Source organism: Canis aureus, chromosome 7 (assembly GCF_053574225.1).
Source record: "Canis aureus isolate CA01 chromosome 7, VMU_Caureus_v.1.0, whole genome shotgun sequence".
NCBI lineage: Eukaryota > Metazoa > Chordata > Mammalia > Carnivora > Canidae > Canis > Canis aureus.
The window spans coordinates 16,218,335-16,245,796 of record NC_135617.1 but is presented as its reverse complement, the minus strand read 5'-3'; the positions used below and the strand labels follow the sequence as shown (position 1 = coordinate 16,245,796).

Here is a 27,462-nt window from a genome sequence, read left to right as displayed (position 1 = left end):
TACACATGCACTGAAATTCTATTTTATTCTCTACCTGAGATAAACATTTAAATCTGATTATTTAGTCATTCGTACTTCTATGTTGTTTAGTCTAATCTTTTGCCATTGCTACCTGAAAAGAGTAGGAGTTTTGATAAGCCATCAAAGAAAAGCAAATAGTAATTTTTAAAGTACAGAAATGTATAGGTGAATACTTTGGGAAACTTGATCATCAACACATTGTCAGGTGCTTCAATGGTGATGATTTCACTTCCATAGTATTGAAAGGCAGTTTGATAGAGTGAAAAGGGATCAGAATCCCTTTCTCATGAGTTTCATCTTGGCTTTGCCTTACTCTATGAATTTTGGGAAAGTATTAACATTTCTAAATCTCAGAATCTATAATTGGAAATAATAATATTTGTTTCAGCTGTTTTTGAAAGGATTATATGAGATATTCTATTTAAAAACCTTGCAATGTAGCTGACATAGAGCAGATTTTTGATAAATATGGGTTCCCACATCTCTAGTGCCTGGGAAGTAAAAAATCGCTGTGCTTTGAATGATCTATCAAGATGCTAAAAATTTATAGTATCTATAGGTATAGTTTCGAAAATTTGAATTAGATTTTCAAAAATTCTACTCAAATGAAAGTTTTAAAATACGTGGTTAGTGTTTACAATTCAGATTTCTTAAAAACACATGTGAAGTTAAAGAAATACTTAAATTGAAAACAAAAAGCTATTAGTAAAAAGGAAAAATTGCAGAAATTTTTTAGGTGAAAATTTTAGGTGAAAGAGCGATCACAGATGAATTAATAGTATATTTTTCTTATGAAGTATTTGCTGCTTTATTCTCATCTCTGGAAAAATATTCATTTATCTTCACCAAATTATTGAACTGTGGGTTTTTATTTTTGAATCTTAGTTTTTAAATTTTAAAACATTTAATTGCTTCAAGATTGTCACTTCTAATCTTAATACCCTAGTAACTGTCATCGATCATACTAAAATATTTTACTTTCTACTCTAGTATTCTCTGTTAGATTAAAAATCTTAGTGGGGGGCAGCCCCGGTGGCTTAGCACTTTAGCGCTGCCTTCGGCCGGGGCGTGATCCTGGAGACCCGGAATCGAGTCCTATGTCTGGCTCCCTCCATGGAGCCTGCTTCTCCCTCTGCTTGTGTCTCTGTCTCTGTCTCTCCCTGTCTCTCTCTCTCTCTCCGTCTCTAATAAATAAGTAAAATCTTAAAAAAAAAATCTTAGTGGAGCATATTAATGTATCTCCTTTTGTTTCAAAGGCCTACTGAGATAATCATCATGTACTATTGGTCAGCTTATTTAACATTATTGGAGATTTATTATACATGTTATACATTTTCTTATATGAGCTCTTTCCAACAAACAATGTTTTGATATTAAAAATTGTTATCAGAATTTAAACATAATTGATGACAGAGTAATATTTTTTGAGAAGTAGAGAGAACACATGTACATTAACTTTTTAGTAAAATCTTAGTTGAAACTCTTAGGTTTCATATTATTTTTGTTCAAAAACTCAACATTAATTATAATGTTTTATAGGAAAATTTACTTTGTCTTCTATATAACTAACTTGGCTATTAGAAAACAGATGTATTTGGAGAGTGGTTCAAGATGGTGCCAGAAGATTTTCACTCACCTCCTTCTATAGGGACAACAAATTTATACTTCCACATAGAATAATTTCCTCTGAAAAAGACCTAATAATTGGATGAACAGAGCCTCCACAACAAAGAATAAAGGGACAGCATGGAAATGAATAGTTGGAGTGATACATTCTCACCAAACAAAAACAAAATCCACCTTAGGCACAATGATCCACAATTGGAGGGATATCGAAAGTATGGAACTTTACCCTGAGAAGTGAGGAGCATATACACACATCAGACACTCAACCTATAGATCCTTCATAGGAGAGATAAGCCCCCCAAATACCTGGCTTTGAGAACGAACAGGATAACATCTAGGAAATCTAGAGATCTATAAAACACAGAGAATGTGCTCTTAGAAGGCTCCTGTACACATTTACTTGCTATAAGACACAAAGTAAAAACACCAGTTTGAAAGCAACTAAACCATATGTAGAGTCCACTTTCTGATCTTAAAACATCTGCTGGTGAGTCAAGAACTCACTGGAACTTTTTCTAAGGAGAGACTTTGCAGAGCACCATTTTTGCAATCTCATTCTAACTTTCTAATACCAGTGCTGGAAGATACTTTTTTAGAACTCTTCTTCTAACCTGTTAGCACATAAGAGTATGCCCCATTGAGTGTCGCATCCTTCCATGTGCTACAGCCACCTGCCACAGCCTAGCTGAGTGAAAGCCTCTCACACCCCCATGCTGCAGCTTCAGGCTCATCAGAGAAGGCAGCATACACAACTCAGACAAGAGATGCCCCTTGAGTGCCTGGTACTGTGGCCATGGGTGATAGCACTTTTGAGCTCCATGGAACATCTTCTATAGGAAGCCACTCCTTCAAAACTGGGAGAAGTAGATTATTTGCCTAGTATATATAAACAGGCAAAATGAGGAGACAGATGAATGTGTTCCAAATAGAAGAACAAAACCAAATCCCAGAAAAAATATCTTAATAAAACAGAGATAAGCAATATACTTGATAAAGAGTTCAAAGTAATGATTATAAATATGTCTATTTATGAACTTTGGAGAACTTGAGAGAAGAAAGAATAAATGAAATGAGAACTTCTAAAAAGAGAAATATAAGAAAGTACCAAATGGAAGTTATGGAGCTGAAGAATACAATAACTGAACTGACGAATATACCAGAAGGATTCACCAGTAGACTGGATCAAAGGAAGAACAGATCAACAAGCTGAGAGACAAAACAAAGGAACTCACCCAGACAGAGAAGCAAAAAGAGAAAATAATCTTTAAAAGTGGAGATAACTTTGAGATCACATCAAGCAGAATAACATTCATATTATAGGGGTTCCAGAAGAAGAGAGAGAAAAGGGGGCAGAAAAAATTATTTGAAGAAATAAAATGGCTGAAAACTTCCTAAATCCGGGAAAAGAACAGACATACAGGTCCAGGAATCCAAAAGGTCCTGAATAAGAGGAACTCAAAGAGATCCATACCAAGATATATTATAATTAAAATGGTAAAAATTAAAGTACATACACATAAGCTTAAAGGCAGCAAAAGAAAACAACTTGTTACATTACAGGGAAAATCCATAAGACTATTAGAAGATTGTCTAGCAGAAAGTTTATAGGCCAGAAGAGAGTGGCATAACATATTCATAGTGCTGAAAGGAAAACCTTCCAACCAAGAATGCTCTGCCCAGCAGAGTTATCATTCAGCATTAAAGAGCATTAAGGAGGACGCATGATGTGATGAGCACTGGGTGTTATATGCAACTGATAAATTATTGAACAGGGAAGGAAACAATAAACCAAACTAAAGGCAACCTATGGAATGGGAGAAGATATTTGCAAATGACATATCTAAAAATTGTTAGTATCTAAAATCCATAAAGATTACCAAACTCAACACCCAAAAAACAAATAATACAGGCAGAAGACTTGAATAGACATTTTTCCAAAGCAGACATCTGCATGGCTAACAGACACATGAAAAGATGATCAACATCACTCATAATCAGGGTAACACAAATCAAAACTACAAGGAGATATCACCTCACATTAGTCAGAATGGCTAAAATTAACAGCACAAGAAACAACAGGTGTTGGTGAGGATGTAGAAAAAGGAGAACCCTCTTGCACTGTTGGTGGGAATGCAAATTGGTGCAGCTGCTCTGGAAAATAGTATGGAGGTTTCTCAAAAATTTAAAAATAGAACTACTCTATGATCCAGCAATTGCAGTACTAGGTATTTAACCACAGGGTACAAAAATACTCTTTTCAAGGGATATATGTATCCCAATGTTTATAGAAGAATTATCAACAATAGCCAAATTATAGAAAGAGCCCAAATATCTGTCACCTGACAAAAGGATAAAGAAGATCCATGCAATACAATGGAATACTAGCCATGAAAAAGAATGAAATCTTGCCATAGGAAACTACATGGATGGAGGTAGAGAATATTATACTAAGCAAAATAAGTCAGTCAGAGAAGACAAATAGCATATGATTTCACTCATATGTGGAATTTAGGAAATGGATGAATATATGGGAAAAGAAAAAAGAGGCAAATTAGAAAACAGACTCAACTATAGAGAATGAAATGAGGGTTGATGGAGAGGAGGTGGGTTGGGGGATGGGTTAAGGAGAGCATTTATAATGGGGAGCACTGGAGGTTGTAAGTGATGAATCACTAAGTTCTACACCTGAAACTAAACAAACAAACAAACAAAACAATTGAAGAGGAGATTAAGAATTTTCCAGATAAGCAAACACTAAAGGAATTCATCACCACTAAACTGGCTTTACAATTTTAGAAGAAGTATTAAAGGGACTTCTTCAAACTGAAAATAAATCGCAATAATTAATAACAAAAAAAATTCAAAAGTAAAAATCTCACTGGAAAAGATAAAGATAAAATAAGGATAGCAAATCAGTCACTTATAAAGAAGAAATAAAGGTTAAAAGGCAAAAAGTAATAAAATTAAAACAATGATAAGGGAAACATGAAATTAAAAGATGTAAAATATGACATCAAAATTATAAAATGTGAGATGAGGGAGTAAAAATGTAAAGTTTTGCAATGTGTTCAATTCAGTTTAAGTTCCTATCAACTTAAAACTAACCAGTATCTACACAAGACATCAAGTGCAAACCTGACAGTAACCACAAAGCAAAAACTTACAGTAAATACACAAAAGAAAGCGATAAAGGAATCTAACACTAAAGAAGACCACCGAACCAGAAGAGAGAAAGAGAAGAAGAAACTAGAGAGAAATTGCAAAAATGACCAGAAAACAATTAACAAAATGGCAATAAGCACTTACCTATTAATAATTATTTAAATGTAAATGGACCAAGTTCTCCAATCAAAATACATAAAATGGCTGAATAGTTAAGAAAATGAGACCCATCTTTATGCTGTCTACAAGTGAGTCATGTCAGAAATTAGAAAACACACACACACACACACACACACAAAGAAACAAGAACACAAAGAGATTGAGAGTAAAGGGATAGAAAAAAATACTCTATGCAAATAGACACCAAAAGAAAGCTGGTATAGTTATACTCATATCAGAGAAAATAGACTTTAAAACAAAGACTGTAATAAAAGACAAAGAAGGACATTACATAATGATAAAGGGGTAAATACAGCAAGAATAAAGAATATTTATAAATATATATGTGCTGGGGGATCCCTGGGTGGCTCAGCGGTTTAGCGCCTGCCTTTTGCCCAGGGAGCGATCCTGAAGTTCCAGATCAAGTCCCACGTCAGGCTCCCTGAATGGAGCCTGCTTCTCCCACTGCCTGTGTCTCTGCCTCTCTCTCTCTCTCTCTCTCTCTCTCTCTCTCTCCCCCTCTCTCTATGTCTAACGTGAATAAATAAATAAAATCTTTAAAAAAAATAAATATGTATGTACCCACCAAAGGAGCGCTAGGTACTAATGGACCTAAAGGGAGAAATAGACATCAATACAAAAACAGTAGGGGACTTTGACACCAAACTTACATTATTAGATAGGTCATTAAGAGAGAAAATCAATATGGATACCTCGCCCTTAAATGACACATTAGGCCAGATAAACTTAATAGATATATACAGAATATTCCATACAAAAGAAGTAGACTGCACACTCTTCTCAACTGCACATGGAACATTTTTAGCAATTTTATGTTAGGCTACAAAATTCATCTTAATAAATTCGAGGTTGAAATATCAGGCATCTTTTCCAAGAAGATGGTATGAAATTAGAAATTAATCAGAAGAAAAAAAACAGGAAAAAAACACAAATGCAAAGATAAAAAACATACTATAGAATAACCAATGGGCAATGAAGAAATCAAAGGAGAACTTAAAAAAAAAAAACAACCTATAATTGAATAAGAGCAGAAATGTGAATACCAAAATCTATAGGACACAGCAAAATCAGTTCCAGGAGGGATTTCATAGCAATATAAGCCTACTTCAAGAAACAAGAAAAATCCCCAATAAACTACCTGCCCACTTCAAGAAACTAGAAAAAGAATAAACAAAGCCCAAAGTTAGTAGAAGGAAGGAAATAACAAAGACCAGAAAAAAAATAGAGACTAAAAAGATAAAATATAAATAGAACTAAAAGCTGATTCTTTGAAATAATAAAAAAACTAGCAAATTTTAGACTAACAAAAAAGTAGTAGTGTTCAAATAAAATCAGAAATAAGAGAGAAGTTACAACTGATACCACAAAAATACAAAAGATCATAAGAAATTACTATGAAGAATTATATAAAAATAGATTAGACAATCTAGAAGAAATTAATAAATGTCTAAAGCATATAATCTATCAAGATGAATCATGAAGCAAAGGAAAATCTGATTAGACCAATTTCTAGCAAGGATATTGAAATAGTAATCAAAAACCTCCCAACAAACAACAGACCAAGATCAGATAACTTCACTGGTAAATTCTACTAAAATTTTAGAGATTTAACACCTGTCTTTTTCAAAATCTTTCAAAAAATTGAAGAAAATGAATGCTTCCAAACTCATTTTACAAGGCCAGCATATCGCTGATATCTAAAACCAAACCCAAAGACCTCATTGAAAAAGAGTACAGGCCAATATCACTGATGAATATAGATGCAAAAGTCCTCAACAAAACATTAGCAAACCAAATTCAACAATGCATTAAAAGTATCATACATCATCATGGTCAAGTGGGATGTGTTCCAGGGACACAAGAACAATTCAACCTTCACATATCAATCAACATGATATATCACATTAACAAAATGAGGAATAAAATCATATGATCATCTTCAAGGATGAAAAAAACTTTGACAAAATTCAACATACATTTATGATAAAAAAAACTCTCAAATGGTTAGAGGGAATATACGTCAACATAATAAAGGCCATATATGAGCAACTCACAGCTAACATTTTCAATAGTGAAAAATGAAAAACTTTTCCTCTAAGATCAGGAACAAGACAAGGATGAAGACCCTGACCACTTTTATTCAACATTGTATTGGAAATCTTAGCTACTAGAATAAGATAAGAAAAAGAAAGAAAAAGAATCCAAATCAGAATGGAATAAGTAAGACTGTTTCTATTTGCAGATGATATGATACTATATATAGAAAATCCTAAAGTCTACCAAAATCTATTAGAACTAATAAATTAATTTAGTAAGTTTGCAGTAAGTAAAATAAATATACAGAATTCTGTGGTGCTTCCATACACTAATAACCAACTATTGGAAAGAAGAATTTAAAAAGCAATCTCATTTACAACTGCATCAAAGAGAATAAAATACATTGGTATGAATTTAATCAAGAAGTGAAAGACCTGTACTTTGAAAGCTGTAACACTGATGAAAGAAATAAATGGAAAGATTTTCCATGCTCATGGATTAGAAGAATTAGCATAGTTAAAATACCCATACTATGCAAAACTGTCTATAGATTCAGTGTGATCTTTATCGAAATTCCAATTGAATTTTTCACAGAGCAAGAACAAATAATTCTAAAATTTGTATAGAATCATGAAGATGCCAAATAGCCAAAGTAATCTTGAGAAAGAAGAACAAAGTACCACCTTCTCAAACTATATTACAAAAAAGTATAGCATTGACATAGAAACAGACACACAGATCAATGGAACAAAATCAAGAGACTAGAAATAACACACACACGAACAATTAATTACTGCAAAGGAGCTAAGAACATGCAATGGAGAAAGGACAGAGTTTTAAGTTTGGTCTAGTGATATGTTTGTGAATCTGTTGCCAAAGGCAAGTGAAACAAAAGCAAAAATGAGCAAAGGACTACATCAAACTAAAAAGCTTCTGTGCAGAGAGAAGAAATCCATCATCAAAACAAAAAGGCAATGCATATAATTGGAGAAGACATTTAAACATCATGTATCCAATAAAGCACTAATATCCACAATATGTAAAGAACTCACATAACTCAACAATTAAAAAAAAAACAACAAATAACCCAATTAAAACATGGGCAGAGGATCTGAATAGACTTTTTTCTTTTCTTTTTTTTTTTTTTTGAATAGACTTTTTTCCAAAGACATACAGATGGCCAACAGGTACATGAAAAATGTTCAACATCACTAAATATTAGGGGAATGCAAATCAAATCCACAATGAAATACACTTCATACCTATTAGAAGACTATTATACAAAAGACAAGAAATAACGAGTATTGGAGAGGATGTGGAAAAGGGAACTGTTATACGCTGTTCGTAGGATGTTTATTGTTGCAGCCACAATGGAAAACGGTATGGAGATTTCTAAAAAAATTAAGACTAGATGTACCATATGATCCAGCTGTTGTACTTCTGGGTACTTATCTGAAGAACATGAAAACACTACTCTGAAAATATATAGGAACCTCTATGTTAATTGCAGCATTATTTACAATAGCCAAGATACAAAACAACCTAAAAGACCATCAAATGATAAATGGAAAAGATATTTCACACACACACACACACACACACACAGACACACACACACGGGAATACTCCTCATGCATAAAGAAAGAATTCTTGCCATTTACAATAACAGGGATGCACATTGAGGGTACTCTGCTAAGTGAAATAAGTCAGAGAAAGACAAACACCATATGATTTTACTCATGTGGAATCTTAAAAAATACTGAAACAAATTCATAAATACAGAGAACAGATTGATGCTTCTTGGAAGGAAGGGGGTTTAGAGCTGGGTAGAGTGGGTGAAAGGGTTAATTATATGGTGATGGGTGGTAACTAGACTTGTGGTGATGATTGCTTTGTAGTGTATGCCGATGTCAGATTATAATGTTGTGTACCTGAAAACCATATAACGATATATATTAATTTTACCTCAAAAAAAAAAAAAAGAAAGAAAGAAACCAGACTATTTGTTTACTATATCTAACACTGAAAATTACAAAATTACATGAATTCTTTGTGGATTTTTAAAAAGTACATATTATGTATTCCTTCGCCATCCAGTTTAACTGCCTTATAAAGGCAGTTAACTGCAAATTTTTAAATGGAAAAAAATGACTGATTCTCCCAAGTAAAGATAACAATAAGAGGAAATTGGCTGAAATTTCTTTTAAACATGTGAAGGAATCACATTTAGATTTGCTTTAAAACACTATTAGTTTCTGCTTATGGTGTTGGAAAGTTTAAGCTTCTTGAACAGAAAAAAAGTCTTTTGTAAAAGTATCTAATCCTATCCTAGTGTTGGTTGCTAGGAGAACATTTAATTCAAGTTAATCAGTAAACATCTAGCAGCCAGCTACCTGAGGAGCGCGGGAGTGGGAGGGACTTAGAAGCTGGCCCTCAGGGAAACTGCTGATGGGAACAAGGCTGTCAAGGGTTTTTCATACACACCAGCAGTATCACACTGTGATATGAATTTTTTTCTCTATCATTCTTCTAGGTAAGGAAGGGAAAAGAAAGCAGGAAACACTGGAAAGATAAATGAGGTCTTTCCTATGAAGGTGAGCTTGATTTTTTCTATCTAACTTTGGTAAAAGAGCAAGGGTTAAATTAATTAATGATTACTAACAAATGAAGATTAGTGAGAATGGGTAGGATATCTAATACTACTTAAATATTTATATTTAAATTTTTCTCTGCAGAAGGTATCCTATTTGAAAATAATGTTTCTGTGAAGCATAATTGTCAACAACAAAATACTTTGGGTATGTAAAATTTCATCTGTGACAAAATCCTTGAATATTTTAGAATTAAAGATAATACCTAGCTATTTTAAAATGAAAATTATACTTTAAAATATCAAAAGAATGAGAAATAAATTTGCTATCTAAAATTTTTAATAGAATTTAGGTGTGTCCACAGAGAAATTTAGACCATTGATTGGCATTCATACCTGTGGAAGCAAAGTGTCAGTCCTGGTAAAACTAAAGGCATTGATGCACCAGGAAATGGTTACCTTGGTTTATTGGATCTGAATTAATTCCTAACTGTAAATTCTTTCAAACAGTTTTTTGTTTATTTTCCTATATAAGAAAACTGAAAAGTGCAATTCAATTTATAGAATTTCACTTTGTAATAAATTTAGGAGAATATGGATTCCTTATCTTTAGAAATGAGTGTTATGGAACTATATAAGCACAGAAATATCAAAAGCTACAAAGGAAGTAAAAGGATAAAATCTTGTGTATTAATTATACATAAAACCATTCAAATATGTTTTTATGATAGGAACAATTGTGATGTGGTTAGATAGTTATTTTTATACTGAAAATAATATTTCTGTAATAAAGAAGTTGACTTTACCTACATTTAAAAAAAATATTTCTACATTACATATTAGAATCACACTTTGAATTTCAATAATAATCTAAAGTTAAAAGTCATGAATCCTCCTCATAATTTTGCCACACATGTAGCTTGACCTAAGATCTAAGATGAGAAGAACTTGAGTGGAAGTTGAAGTATGAGGAGGAGTTAGAGGCAGTGGTAAAGGCTTTGGGTTATAAAATGATTTAAATTTAAGTGTTGAATGAGCAACTGATATCAAGTTATTTGCCTTTGCAAATACTATTGCAAATTTTGCAAATGTACTTGTCTCAAGTGGTATTGAACATACCCCCTTGGGAGTGTAACCACACAGCATATACTTTCATAGAGGTCTACACAAGAAAAATTAACTAGGTAATTACTATTTATGATGAATAAAAATATAATTATGATATGTTAAAATACATTAATTTTATATGTAGCAAGGTATAGGGGTATATAGAAGTGTTACCTACACAGACAAACAGTTGAGAATGAAAGTAATTTAATTAAGATATTTCTTTTATAATATTTTATTGAATAGGTATTTACCTGAATTGACTTTTTAAAATGATTTTATTACTAATGTTTCAAAACACCTGTATGAAAAGATATAGAAAACTGTAGAAGTATAACATCTAACAAAATATTGAACTAAAATTCTACAATACACAAATATTAATCTGTTGAAGATAGAATAAATCTAAATGTACAACATAAATAGATCATTGATTTTATCTATTCTTTTTCTTTATCAATGGCAGACCAATTTCTCTTATATTTGATCGTATGAAAGAGGCCCGTATTGAGTGGTTATAATTTGACTACAGTAATAATCATTTATATAAATGTCATCCATCTGAACATTTATAATGACCATATAAAGCTTATCTTTACTTTAGTGCAAACTTCCCTCTGAAATGCTTCGTTTCACAGGCACTGGCTCAACCTTTCCAAATCTTATCTCCCCTATATTTACTCCTCCCCAGGTGTATTGCTTATAGTGGTCAGTGACATTACATTTTACCCAGGTATGCAAGAGAGGCTCTTGGGAATCAAGTTTGATGGTCATCTGTAAGAGCCATTGAATTTCCAATTTCTTATACTTTTTTGCAGTATTCCATCACTGTTCCTGATTTCAAGCCTTGGATAATTACTTTTGCATGTCAATTTGATTAGGCCAAGAGGTGCCCAGACCTTTGGTCAATTACTCTGGGTGTGTCTTTGAGAGCTTTTCTGGAAGAGATAATCAATTGAATCAGTAGACTGAGTTAAACAGATGTCCCTCTGCAAATTTGGTGGGCTCCATTTAAACAACTGGTACCCTGATTAGAACAAAAATACTGATCCTCTCAAGAGTAAAAGAGAATTCTCCCTGCCTGGCTGCCTTTAAACTGGCATTGGTTTTTTTCCTCCCTTTGTATTCAAACTGAAACATTGGCTCTTTCTGGGTTTCAAGCATACTGGCCTTCGGACGGGAACTACACCTTTGGCTCTCCTGGATCTTTCAGTTTGCCTACTGCAGATTGTATCCTGTTCTGTTTCTCTGGAGATCTGAAGACTAATGCAAAGCCTTTGGACTTTTCTTCTGAATTTTGAAGTACTCTCTTAACTGCTGTCCATTTTCACATTCTTCCCATATATCTTCCACACATCTGCCATAATTAATTTTTTTGAATTCAAATCTCTTTAGGCGGTTTCCTGGCTTAAAATTCTTCCTTGGCTATCCATTTTAGGATAAAATACCACTGCTAATATTAAATAAAGCACCTCACTGATCTAGGCCGGTCTTGTTGGCCTTAGGTTTTTCCTTCCTTCCAAGAAAACTGAAAAAGTTCCAGTTTCCTGAACCTAGACTTCTTGAGCTGGTGTATGTTTACATGTTCTACTTGCTTTTCTACTAGCTACTATCACTTCTCCCTCTCATCCATTGTCCACTTGTCTAATTCCTATCTTTCCTTAACACTGGCTTAAGCTGTATTTTTTCCCCAAAGCTTCCTCCTATTCACTTGACTTTCTCCTTTATTGAATGAGGTTATAATCATTGGCTTTTCTCACCTGTATTTCAGATGAAATGATAAAATTGTGGAAAAGAGGTATCATATAAAATATTTTATTCAGTACCTTGCATAGAACAGCACACATAGTAGGTATTCACTTAAGTTTTGCTGAATAAGTGAATGAATAAACCCATCTAAAACAATTAAATTTATTCTAAACATATACTTTCATATTTAACATGGAAATCATTTCAGGAAATTTTTTCTAATTCTGAATTTAGTTCCCTCTATATTTTTTATATATTCTTTATTTACCCTGCAAGATCCACCCTGCTATGTGCCTCAAGAAGTTAACATTTATGAACTTTATTAATGGTATCTTCTGCTCTCTGGCCTAATATTGGGTTCAATTGATAGTAAATATAGGCAAAAGGTTGGAGGTTGAAAGTTGAGGAAAGTTGGGATTTTATTTCCAAAGCACCCTCCCAAACATGGTAGTATGGTTGATCCTTGAATAATGTGGGGATTAAGGGCAGTAATCTGTTCAGTAAAAAATACACATGTAATTTTTGACTCCCCCAAAATTTAGCTACTTATAGCCAATGGTTGATTGGAAGCCTTAAGGATAACACAAACATCAATTAAAACATATTTTGTATGTTATATGAATTATATACAATATTCTTACAATATCCAACTTTTCCTTAATTTTTTTTTCAGTATTTCTAGGCTATGTAGCTCATTTGTGAGTTTTTTTCAAATTATCACATCGCAAAAAAAAAAAAAAAAAAAAATTATTGAAAAGAAATCCACATATCAGTTGACCTGTGCAGTTCAAACCCATGTTGATCAAGGGTCAACTGTGGATGGATTCTTCTTCCAAAGTTCTCTGTGACTCTCTTCCTGGGGTATAGTACCTGCATCATCCCCTTACTCTTCAGACCAGGTGTGGCAACAAATCCCTACCATTAGCTTGAGAGTACTTTGCCTCCAATTGCTACGTTCATTTAAACTCATTTATCACAACCTTAAACTTTTCTTAATTACTCTGTAGGACAATGCCACCAGCTTCTTGCCAGGGATATGACTGATGCAATATGGAGACTTTTTCTCCATTGTAATCTATTTTAAGAACCCGCATGATAGCACAATAACTTCACCAATTAGGTCATATGTTGAGCTCATCAGATACATTAAATGTACCAGTAAGTATACAGTAGGCGAAGCCATATTGTGATGGGAAATCTAGTATTTTTCAAGGTGACTAAAAGTATCTTAAAGCTTTAAAATGCTTTTTAGTTTAAAAGATAGTTTCAAATGCATTATCTCATTTCATTATCTCATTTATAAATATCTTACTGGCAAACAGTAGAAATGCTGCAAATACTGTTTTTAAAAGCTCACTTCAATTTTATTAAAATTTTAAAAATAATTTAAATTAAAATTATATTCTTGTTTAAAAATAATCATTTTCATTAATGGTACTAGGAATGTAATATTACCCCAACTCAATAATCAGTAAAAATAACAATGATGGCCTAAGTCTCCTTTATGCTAAGTGATTTCTTAGTAGTACCTCAGGTAGTAAGGGAATAGGTTAACTCAAGACCACCACAACATCTTGCAAGCACCATTGGGTGTGCTCCACTCATGCTTTATTTCCCACATTAAATGCAATGCTTGCAAAAATAGTGTTCCTTTGAGTGCTGCAGATTATGTGCATAAACCCACATGGTCCAAAAAGCATCACCAGTTGTGTTCTATAGACACTGCATTGTAGAGCCTCCCATCTGGCAGCAAATCTAGAGTCTTTCATTGTCTTCCAAGGAAAGAAAAAACTAAATGCTACCCTTGTTATTCTTCTCTGTTTCTAACTCCAGGAGATCACTGAAACCCTGAGGTGGTCTGGTCCATGACATAATTGGCAACAACACTTTATTCTGTGCCCTTTTGTCATTGTGTGCAAAAGTGTAAATATGAAGTATTATAGGCTTTAGAAGGGGTGGAGGGGATGGATATTCTTTCATGACAGAATACTTTTGAAAAATAAAAAACACTTTGTTTCTGGGAAGTTTATGCAAACAAACTAGTGCAGTCTTCAAGGCTCTCAGATTCCAGAGGTCAAATTATCTTATGCATTTAAGGCATTAAGCCCCTAAGAGCTGCTATTCCCAAAAGCTACGGTCAGAAGATTTAAAATTCCAGATGCTTCTTGCAGAAACAAATGAATTTTCTGAGAGCTTCTTCAACTTCATATTACATATACAGAGTGCACTTGAAAATACCCCTGAATAGATTCTTTCATTTTTTTTAATGTAGTGCCTTGCATACCTTTGGTAGGATACCCAGAAGACATTCTTTTTAAGTATGTCAATTATATTTGATAAAAGTACAGAAAGAGATTGGTTTCTGGACTGTATCAATGTATATAGCACTTTTTTTTTTTTTTTTGCATACCTAGCTCTGTGTACATATTAAAGGAACAGAGTGGAGATAGTAGAACAAAGGGAATTTAATTCATAAGCTTTGTCCCTTGTTAACTTCAAATCAAGATTGAGACTCTCTATTGTCCTGAAAGGTCCCAGATGCAAATTTAAGTTTAATGACTGAATTTTCCCTCAGGTCCTGTTAATTCCACAAAGAAAATTTGCCAGGATGCATTAGACAACTATGTGCATTCAGTAAAAATTTCTGGAAGTATATATAAGTATTTCAGTTCTTATTTCCATTTGAACAAAAGATTAATCATTTAATCAAATTATATTATAGGCAATGGATTCTATATCTTGTAATCAGATCCAAATTAATGTCTGAAAGGAAAGAGTGAGCCATGGAGACAGAACTCCAGGAGTATTTCAGGTCAGTAAGAGTCAAGGGTGATATTCAAATATTTACTGACACCTCCTCTGACCTCAGTGGTATCATAATATCCTGGCTGAGTATTGTTTCTGGAATCAATGGAAATTTGTAATGGAGATAAGTAAATCCTAATGAAGCTGAAGAGACTCAGGGAGTGGAAAGAAACCTGGTGAGTGGGAAAGATAGAACAAATAGGCAACAGTTAAATCAAGACCAGTTATTGTACTTGCCAAGATATTTGCTATGGCAGGTGATGGAAGCACTCAAAATCACAGAAGGATAAAAACAACACAAACAAGAATGAAATAATAAGGCAATATAGATATATAAACTTTAAGTGCAATAAAACCTAAGGATGGAAGAAGGCATCAATCATATTTCCAATTTCTAAAATAATACCAAGACCTTCAGTTTATTTTGAAGCTTCATTTAGGATAAATTGGTTATCATCTGGGAAAGAACAGATTTTCCATGCACTTTCATATGCCTAATGTTTTTAGCAGAATATCGTGCCAGAACCATGGTGATTGGTAATTTTTTAAAAAGAGGATGGAGCGTCTGGGTGGCTCAGTTAAGTGTGTGACTCTTGGTTTTGACTTAGGTCATGATCTCAGGCTCCACATTCAGGGGAAGTCTATTTGAGATTCTCTCTCTCCTTCCCTCTCTGCTCCTTTCACTGTTCTGTCTGTCTGTCTCTCTCTCAGATAAATTAATTAATAAAACCTTTTAAAAAGAGGAAAGAAAGAAAAAGACAAAGGGTAAAAATAGGTATAGCCGAGTCCTCAGGGAAGCTAAAGAGCATTTGAGAATATAAAACACAGAATTCAAAGTCCTCATTAGATTGGTATAGATATGAAGTTGAGTGGTCAGGCAGTGGAAGCTGTATTTCCAGGAGATTCTGAGGACATTGAAGCAGAAGTCAAGCATAGGTTATTTCCTAGGTGGACATGAAGAGACAGACAAGTTGCTAAATCCTTCAACAAGGGATTGGAGTCAGGAAAGGTGAAAACAAGGGGCTGCCCTCAGGCTGATGTGGATAAGGATGGATAGAAGATGAGGATTTGGCTAACACTCTTGAAGTTTTTTGTTTGTATAAGAGACAGCAGATAGTCATAATCATCCTCCTTCTAGGTGGCCAAAATCATCTGGAAGTGGCTTTTGTAATTGGGTGTTGGTTAGCCAGGGGTTTGAGATCTTAAATAGATGATTCTGAGTGTGTTTCCTAGGAGAGAAAATACTGATGATACAGGACACTTCTTCCTCAAAAGGAAATATTAAATAGTAGCATATAAGCATCATTAGAAGACACCAAGAGAGAGAGAGAAGTCCATTTCTATATCAAATCATACACAGTTCTAGATGCTGGCATCTATTCCTATTACACTAGACTTCTACTGGTAAAATCCCTTCCATGGGGTTTATTCACCAATGTCCATTGGTGGGTTATGTCTGCAATCCTCGTTGTGGGCTGCTCTTAACAAACTTATTTACTGTCCTCTACTTATTGGCCCATCTATCACCTAGCCCAATATCATGTCTAGAACTCTCTTTGGAAACAGTCTTTGGACAGAGAGGAGCTTGGAAATTTCCCTCCCAGTTTGGTGAGGGAATAGAGAGTAAAGTTGTTGCTATAGTATATAGAATTTGTTACTTCCACATTCTCTTACAGATGTTTGAATGGAGGAACTATCACCAGACGGTGTGCTAGACATTATCTTTAATTCATTTCTTAGAGTGAAACTCACTCTTCTTTAATATTTTTTTAAAGACTTGCTTGTTTGCACTAGAAGCACAAATGTCTCACTACTCAGGGCAAGTTCCACTAGCCCAATTGTCTTACCAACTGTCCTTTGAAGTGGGTGGATCAGCTCTTTCTCAATGCTTGTTTTTCTTGTATGAAATGATGGGATATCATATTAAATAAGAAATGAAAACTCCTTTTGCTACAAGATATGACTCTTTTTCTTGGGGCTTACAGGAAAATTAATTTCTTTTAGTATTTCAACCTATTTACCTTGTAAAATTATGGCACCTTGCAAAGAATTTTTATGATAGTATCTGTTTTAGCATCATGTAACCAACAGTCCACATTCCCTAAATGATCTATGTTAGAGACTGACGAACATTTTCTGTAAGGGGCCAGGGAGGAAATTTGGAGGGCACTGAATCACAGAGTATATAGACTTTGTGGCAACTACTGAGTTCTGCCTCTGTTGTTTGAAAGCATCCATAGACTCTATGAAAAACAACAGTTGTAGCTGTGTTCCAAAAACCTTTTATTTATCAAACAGATTGTGATTCAGATTTGGCTGATGAGCCATTCTTTGTAGATTCCTAATCTAGAAGATAATACAGAAGTCTGGTCTTAAACATGGCATTCACTATCATTTACCTACTAAATTTTAGCCATGGGTCATGCTCCCTCCCCAGGATTCACAGCTTAACTGAGCATATAAATAAAATTCAATAATAGTGATATTGCTTTCTTGCAGTCCAGCCTGACAAATTCCATACGTAGGAGGGGGAAAAATGAAATTTTAGTAATTTATTTCTTATCATTTTGATGTATTTGCTTCTGTGTAATTTTAAGTAAGAAAAATTCATTTGTGGTACTAAATGGTTTGACTAATTAGGAAGATTAGTAGGTAAAAGTTACTGGGACACATGAAACCAGCTAGATTTCTTTTTATTTAGTAGTTATACCCATTAAATAAATCAGTGGTGTAGGACAGATACGGCATCTGATAGATCCTGCTCTTATAGAAGAAAAGGGTTTTTTTTTTTTTAACTGTGCATTACACAGTGTCACATTATATAAAGTCATTGCTACATCAGGTGACATAGAAGAAACTGATATTACATGACCTGATGCAAATTCAAATGGAAAATTTGGAGCATACAAATGGATTAAACACCCTTGAAAATCAGGTAGAGTACAATTCCAAAGGATTTCAGGTCATTCAGAAATGCTATTACCTCCCAGCTAAGAAATGTAGACTGTTTTGTTAGTGATCACACTGAAGCATGAAATTGGGGAGGAAGACTATTAATGGGTCAGTTAAAGTAAGAAATCAGAAATATTATTTTAAGGTGGAATGTTGTGACAAATATGTGGCAAAATGTAAAATTACCTCTCGGAAAAACCTGTGTTTATTCCAGTCACTATTTATGGTATGGAAAACGTATTATAACTGGAAAATCTCACTTGATAAGTTCTTAGCCTAAAAATCTCACAAACCTTTTCAGAGTATGTGTATCATCGTCCAAACATGCTACCAAATTCTTCTTGGAAAGCAATTTATATGTCATGTAAAATGTATACTTTTTTCTAAAATAGCATTTTATAGTATTTTAAAAACAGGTTTTCATTTTTCTAAATATTGTAAAACTACTTAAAGAACACAGAGGGATGAGTCAACAAATACGTTAAGGCTGGAATACTTTACAAACACTACTTACCCAACAAATGTTTTCTATCTTGCATACTCTCTACTGATTAGAAAGATGGTCTTAATTGTAGTAGATGGCTGTCCATCAGAAAAATTTAGCTTTTAAAAAGATACTTTGAACACATAATGTCAGATTACTTAATTGAAGCCACTCTTTAGTTTCCTTTCAGAAAAGTATTATTTGATTCCTTTTATCCTTTCAGGTTTCTTTTTCAGTAAAGGGATCATTCTATATGTAAAATGGATTATCAGGCAAATGGAGGCAATAGTAATTGAATACTTAATAGCTGATATATCTTATATGAATGATCATATGTTAGAATTGTTTTTAATAAAAGATATTTATTGTGGGAAATTATAAGCTTCTAAGTTTTTAAGCATGATGTATAGTAAAATAATGGTAAAAAAATTAGTGAAAGTCACAAAATCTTTGCTAAGAAAATTTAAGGACTCTGATGGTATTGTAAGAAATACTTTAGCAAACAATTAATTTTGACCAGATTTTTCATTTACTACATTTGTGCCACCACCCCTCTGTGTCATCACTAGTATGTAACAATACTTTGCACTTTGAGGACACGGAAAATGCATAGTTCACCTTTTTATTCCTACCTGTTGCCTTCTTACCTAAATATCATAGTCTATTCACTAGTCTCTTTTCAAGTATTGTGGTCGTACAATAAATATATTTTAGAGTGAATGATTGTAGTAAACAAACCAAACCTGCACATAATGCTTTCTCTAGAGACAATGCCATGAAATTATTTCATAAGGACTGCTTTTAAGTCTTTAATTATCAAATTCACTCACATGCTAAGTAATACTATACTAAAGTAATATCATCACAGAGCCAGTATAGTGTACTCTAAATACTTGAATGAAAACTATTTTTGAATTCCTAATATACTTAAAATAATTGATTACTTGATTTGCACATGTTTATTTCTGAACTTGGTTAGTATATTATTTTTAAAATGTTTTTGTACTCTAAATCTTATATACATTTCTTTAAAAGGCACATAATGTACTTACCAAATGTTACAATTTTGAAATGCATTTTGTTTGAAATGCATATCTGTTATTCAAAATAATAGTTGAAATATATAGAGCCCTTATATTTCAAAATATTAACCTTTCACTGAATTGATTAAAAGCATATAATATGACTTTGAAGTATTTTGAAAACCTGACTACTGAAAATCAATCAAATTATTTTTGTTGTTTAGTAATGTGAAACAGTTGCTCCATTTTTCAAAGGCTATGATTATACTGTGCACCCTGCCAATGAATAGATTTAGTAGAAACCAGAAGCTGTAGAGAAGAATCATTAATAAGAAAGAATCAAAAACAAAGGAAAGTAAGTGGGTTAATTATGGTAAATATGATTTAAGCATCTGTTTAGGCTATCAGGGGAATACAAAAGGGAATTGGAGAGATATTAAAAATCTAAGCCTAAATTAAAAAAATTTAAACAAAGAAAAATTCTTTTCAGAGTATGATGAACATTTATTTAATATTATTTTTATTCAAATCCAGACTTGGAGATGGACAGAAAACAATACTTAGGTTTTTTTTTTTTTTTTTTTTTTTTTTTTTTAAAAAAAGGTAGCTTGAATATCTTACCTAAACCCTCTTACAATGACAGCTGACAGGAATCAAGCCATACACATGTGGCCACAAAACTGAATTACACGAATTTAAACACACTAGGTTGAAAAAAGTACTCAGGGCACAAAATGAGGTATTTTCAGTATGACAACTATATGTTTTTTTTTTTTCAGTATGACAACTGTATGTTTTTAAGTGGCATGTTGTATAACACTTTTTAAAAAACTTTTTTGTTAAGCTTTTAAATACTATTTATAGTGATTGTATTTATGGGCAGAAACTTTAGTCTAAATTTTCTACTTTTGATTTGGATTTAATTTTTCTTTGTGGTCAGTTATCTGATTGGTTCCTTTAAGTATTCCATAGATGTATGAATATTTCATGGACATTCCTTTAATCTATTTAATCATTTTATTTATTATATAATACAATTGTTCAGGGTCCTTACTTAATTTTAACTAGGTCTGTCTGATTTCAAAAGATATTCTTCCTAATATGCATATCTGATTATGTTCTGCTTCCTTTTGAATTCTTCAGTGGCCTCCCATGCCAACAGAATAAAATCTAAATTGCTCTGTATGACAGAAAAACCCCTTCATCCCTCTCATTTCTTTCAACCCCCTACTGTGCCTCCACATTTAAAATACTATCAGCTGATCCATATTGGAAAATCTTAGAGTTTTCCCCAAATTTGGCATGCTCCCTCACACTTCTATAACTTCCTGTGCCTTCCCTGGACCTTTAAGTCCCTTTCCCACGTATATCTGGCTAAATAAGAGTCATTGTTCATAACTCACTTTAGTAATAATTTCTGATTATTCTTCCAGTGTATTTACTTTTTAATGGTGCTGTTCAGTATGGTAGCCACTAGCTACAGGTAGCTATTTAAATTTGAATAAAGGAATTTAAATTTAAGCAACTGACTTGGTTTTGGCTCAGGTCATGATCTCAGGGTGGTAGGATCAAGCCCAGCACAGTCTCTGTACTCAGCAGGATGTCTGCTGGAGATTCTCTGTCCCCATCCCCCTCTCTCTCTGTCCCTTCCCCTGCTAATGTGTGCTCTTTCTCTCTCTCTCTCTCTCTCTCTCTCTCTGTCTCTCTCTCTAAAATAAATAAATAAATCTTCTTAAAAATTAATAAGTAACATTTGAAAATTCATTCCTCACTAGTATCAGTCACATTTCAAGTCCCCATTATCCACATAGGACTAGTTGCTACCACATTGGACAGCATGGATATAAAATATTTTCAGCATTACTAAAAGTCCCGTGTGGAATAGTGCTACCTTAAAATATTAATTGTCGGGATCCCTGGGTGGCGCAGTGGTTTGGCGCCTGCCTTTGGCCCAGGGCGCGATCCTGGAGACCCAGGATCGAATCCCACGTCGGGCTCCCAGTGCATGGAGCCCTCTGCCTATGTCTCTACCTCTCTCTCTCTCTGTGTGACTATCATAAATAAAAAAAATAAAAAATTTAAAAAATTTTAATTGTCAAATTGCATTGTATACAGTATTTTTTTAAATTTCTCTGTTTCTTAGTCTGGAAATCTTTAAAAGCAAATAACCTAGATCATTGGTCTTTATGGCACATAGTAGGAATGTAGTATTTTTTCATACTTCACGTGGTAATATTCATAAACACCTATAAGAGAAAATCATAGTGAGCTATAACCAGAAGTATAAGTAGAATTATAGCACAGACAACAATATTAAGGGAAAGGATTTTTGAGTGACTGTAGTAAAATCTTCTCAGCCTAAGGCATAGTTAAAATCTGAAGAAAAAGACACCTACACCTTCACATCACAGCTGCCACAAGAGCATGAAGATCTTAAGTAGAGGTTATTTTGTAGAAACCACTGGTAGAGAATGATCCCTCTTAGCATATTTTATACAGTAAAAATGAAACATTAAAATAAAATTATTGTTGATTATTTGAATCCTGTGACACAAGAAATTGTTAGATGTGACTGAGAACTTCTGACATTTAATATACTATCTGTGAGAAGGAATTGACCGCTATGGGCATATTTTGTCCCAAGTGGGCAATAGATGTAGATGGAAGAACCAGAGTGGAAAAATAAAGTTATTATTAATCTTACTGATTTATTATTTTTAAACTGCAAATAAAAATTTATTTTCTGTGATTTTCATTCTTTTGGTAAATATTGATGACTATTCCTTCCTACTCCAAACCAGCTCATTACTCAAGTCATTTTTTTTCAGTGAAGTTTCTCCTGGCTCACATTTTCTAAAAGTTCAAGTTCAATCCATAACTTCTTTTCCTTTTTCTTCTTATTATGATCACTGTTTAACATTCTGAATATTTTACATATTTATCTTGTTGCTCTGCATCTCACAATAAATTTAAGCTTCATGATTGCAGGTATTTTTGTCAGTTTTGTTTGCTGTGGTATCACTAGCTCCTAAATGTGCCCGGTACATAGTAAATACTAAGTAAATGTTTGTTAAATTTTGCATGCTCAAAATAGAACTTATTATTTTCTTCCCCTACATATATGATCTCAAATTATGGTACTATATATATTCTATAGTTACTAATCTTGGAAACGTTGTTTCTTAACTTCTCACATTCAATTAAATCAGAAGGTTTGGCCCATTTTCTCTTCTAAGTATTGCTCATTTCTTTGCCTTTAATATATATATATTTCCATTCTTAACATATATATATTTATATTATATAATATATTTCCATTCTTTTATATATATATATATATATATATATATATATATATATATATTTCCATTCTTCCTTGTTCTGTCAGAGCAAGCCTGCTAACTAGTCTCTGTCTCTGTCCCCGGATGCCTGTGGCACCATCCGTACTATGGTAAGTATGAACTTTCCAATATGCAACACTGTTTATGTCATTCCTCTTCTCAGAACTCTTTGAAAGCATCCCAAAGACTTCAGAATGAGGTACCAGCTGCTGGACACCACACACAAGGCATTTTCCATCCTCACCTTTCTACTCCCTCTTTTCAAGTACCCACGGAGGGCATCTTGTTTTATCTCTGGCCTTTCTTATGCAACAATTGACAGTAAAAGTCCTCCCACCCTTTATCAAGCTAACCAGAAAGTTTGGGTTAGTTATACATTCTCCAGGTACTTTTTTTTTTATGACATATCAGTTAATATGCTGATCATCTCTTATACACCATGAGTCCTTGCAGAGCAGTGAGTACATCTGATTTTTACACTTAACATAAGTGCTGGCTTAGACTAGACACACAGAAGTGTTGAAAAAAGGATTGAGTAATTGAATACCACCCTAAGGAACTTAGAATGCATGTTCCCAGGGCAGAGATGCCATTTATGACAAGCTACTTCAAGAAACTGACTAACCTATCAGAATTAGAAACTCTACTTCAGACATTATTATAGTCAAATAACATAAAAAAATCTGGGCACAAATGTTAAAATAGCTTTTAAAATACTTTTTAGTAAGTTTTAGGTCTAGTGCCTTCAGCTTCACCAACATTTATGTTCATGGTCTTCCTAAATAACCCTATTGATTTCCAGTACTTTTTACCTTTGGGTTAAAAGAGCACAAGTATGTGCCTACAGTGAATATTTTCAATATTCTCTAAACAATGTTTACCTTTAGTAGACATAAAGAGGCTAAGCACAGTCCATCCTCTGTCTGTCTTCAGTAATTTCCAACCACAGATGTATGCATTGGGTTTCCATTCCCAACAGGATAAACTACTTTCACCTTTATTAAGTGATTTTGATATTGAAATAGTGGTTATTTATTCAAGTTTAAGTCCTTTTATTCTTTACACATTTAGGAGAATTAAGTTTTCCTTTGAGCGTTTTCAGGTTCCCATGAATCTCAGCTCACTCTATTTTATGAAAGCTATGAAGTAATCTTCATATTTTATTCCAAAGAAATTATGTTTTTATAAATGTATTGTTTTGCTTTCGCTTTATTTCTCATTTATATTTTCTGTGAACTAACTTTGAAAGCAGAATAAGGTATAGTATTATGATCATCTTTTTGGGAAAATACTTACATTCCCCAAATTTGCTTATCAAATAACTTCCATACTGTTAGTTTTAACTTAGGAAAAAAATCAAATCAAATCAAAACAAAAGAAAACAAAAACACAAAACCTTTAACAGTTACCCACAGTTTATAGGTCTATAGCAACTATGAATAAACTGCTAGAGGCAAATTTTCTTTTCAGCAAAAATTCTGCTCTGCTGTATTTTTTCCTTAAAAAAATCTTTCTAAACAAATGTCACAATTATAATCTTTTAATTAATTTGGTACTCCATACAGAAGAGTCGTAAATGAAAGCGAGTAGCTGTTTTTTGCCATGGTGCCCAGAAGGATGCCTCTATTTTGCCAAAAAATGTTCTGTCACTAATGTGAAGCCTGTTGACAAACTGTTGTTTATATGTTGTCAATGTGATGCCAAGTCAATTGTTTCACTACGGGAATCCTGGCTTGGCCCCAGTGGCTGTCTAAATCTCTGTAGACACACAGATACTTTTAGGGAAAGCAATTAAAGGTAAAAACCTCTTTTTACTTTTATTTGGCTCTTAACTAAAGTTTCATGAAGATAGGAAAATAAATGGTGATCAAACAACTTTACAAGAACTGTAATTCTAAAAACTTAGACATATGGTTGGCTTTTAATTCCTTAGCTGTTAATTAAGAGGCTAATTGTACAAGATGGTTAGGTATATATCAGCTTGCAAATTTTACCTTTTTTTCTTGCCTTGTTATTTTATAACAGAGTAGGAGCTTTATCAGTCTTATTTATCCTCTAAATCAGTGGTTGTCAACTGGGGCGTGATTTTGCCCTGCAGGGGACATTTGGCAATATCTGGAGACACTTTTATTTGTCACAATTGAGGAAAGGACTATGCTATGTAGTGGATAGAGCCTAGGGATCCTGCTATCTTCCTGCAATGCACAGGACAGTGCCCTATAACAACAGATTATCTGGGCCCCAATGTCAGTAGTACTGAGGTTGAGAAATTATGATCCATATTAAATTGTTGAAGTATGTAAAGAATAGCATTAAAAAGTTGTAAAACCTCAGTAATGGTTAGAAAAATATATAATTATTAATCCTAGAAATTTAAGGCAAGAGGAGCACTAATGGAATGGAAATAACTTCCCTGTTAGCAGAAAAAAAAAAAAATCACAAGACGGAAGAATAAGAAAAACACGATCAATTTCATGAATAGAAATGAAAAGGGAGAATAGATAGGAGGGAAGAAGCCAAGGAAAAACAGTATAGACAAACCCCAGAATACCAGTCTGGAAATAATCTTTTATACATCACCAATTTGAAATAGGACCTGACTAAAATGGCACAGTGAAAGGTTGGAGATGATTGATTGATGATAGATAGATAGATAGATAGATAGATAGATAGATAGATAATAGATAGATAGATAGATAGATGATGATAGATAGATAGATGATAGATAGATGCGTATGTAAGAAATACACAAAAAAATGACACACAAAGGTTAAAAATATAAAGATAGCAAACGCAGGTCCAAACAATGCTACTGCAGCAAAATTAATATTGAATAGTGCAGGTTTTTTAAGGCAAAACCATTTTAAATTAAGAAACATTACAAATCACTAAAACGAACCATCCACCAAGATGTTGTAAAAATATGAATCTGTATACAGCTAATCAAATAACCTTGAAATATGTAACACAAATACTGATAAGATTACAAGAGGAATTGGACAAATCTGCAATCAAAACAGACTGAATATCCTGTCAAGAAAGAATAGATCAATCACATCTCAAGGCAACAGGATATAGATATTTTAAGCTATAAGATTGTTTTGATATCTGTGATTTATCTTAAACTACTTCAATATACACAATTCAGTATAAATAGGTGTGTTCATCATGACATATACCACAGGGGCTCAGCTCAGTTGTTTTATCAGATATTTATACTTCATGGTGGTTATAGGGCATTTAATCTAAAATTCACACACTGGAAGTGGCTACTGAAAGCGCTTCCGCTATCTTTGACTCCCATCAACACCAGAGCCTTCGCTAAATATTATGAGTGCTTAGAAACAAGTTTCCATTGATGAAAGTCTTGCTAATTAGCATTGTGGGTGTTAGAAATGGGTTCTCATTGATGAAAATAGTGGCATTTAGCATAGATGAGCTAGAGGATTGTATACATAGAACACTCCTTATGCATGAGCAGGATATGGGTGTCTAGTCAGGGCTGTAAACCTTATGGGAGGCACTCCAAGTTAGATACCTAACCTTCAAATATGGTCAGTTGATTTCTGCCAGGGAATTGTGTCACATTTGCTTCAGGTGACACTTTCGGGTAAGGTATATTGGGAACTTCAAAGATAACAGAACTGGGACTTCAAAGATACCTACAGGAATAGTGGGTATTTGACATCGTTGGTACTAATCTTCTGTATTAATAAAACAATTCAATGGAGGCATCAAGGTCTATGAAAATGAGCCTAATAGTCAAGTATGACCAAATTATCGAAGGATAATTCACAAAAGTACTTAGCAAGCTGGATTAATCCTGGCCCCACAAATAGTGTGTATACATTCTTTTTAAGTTCATGGAAAACATTTATAAAAAGCAATGACTAACTAATAGGTCAAAAAGGAATTTCAACAGATTTCAGAGAATTAATTCATTAGTCCAAGTTTTCTTCGTGAAATGTAATTTCAAAATCAATCAAGAAAATAAACAGATTTTTAAAAATTAAATAAAAGCCTCTTTAATGGTTAAAAATAACCTGTTGGATAAGATGAAAATAAAACAGGAATGACATAATACTTAAAATTGAATGATAGAATGTCTGTATATCAAAGTTTACAGTGTATTAGTAACTATAGGGAGATTTATATACTTCTATGTAGTAAAAGTATAAAAATGTGGGCTACCTACAGAGCAAATGCATTGTAGTGGTTCATTTTAGAGAGGGAGGAAGACAAATAGAATTAGAGGGAAGAATATTGGGGTCTTCAGCTTTATAAGTTATTATTCCTTAAAGAAACAGAAAAAGTAAGTAAAAGAGGGATCCTATATGTATTTTTGGTTACCTTTTAATTTTAAAAAAAATTGTATGAAACTTTCTG

The 27,462-nt window shown here is 33.3% G+C and overlaps 1 long non-coding RNA gene across 2 annotated transcripts in view; it reads left to right on the top strand.

Annotated features, from left to right (window-relative positions):
• LOC144317095 (uncharacterized) overlaps window positions 1–27,462 on the top strand; it is a 288,856-nt gene that overhangs the window by 15,394 nt on the left and 246,000 nt on the right. For both annotated transcript variants that reach the window (XR_013382980.1, XR_013382979.1), the window contains exon 2: window positions 9,560–9,620. This is a non-coding gene — a long non-coding RNA (uncharacterized LOC144317095). The remainder of the gene's footprint in view (window positions 1–9,559; window positions 9,621–27,462) is intronic.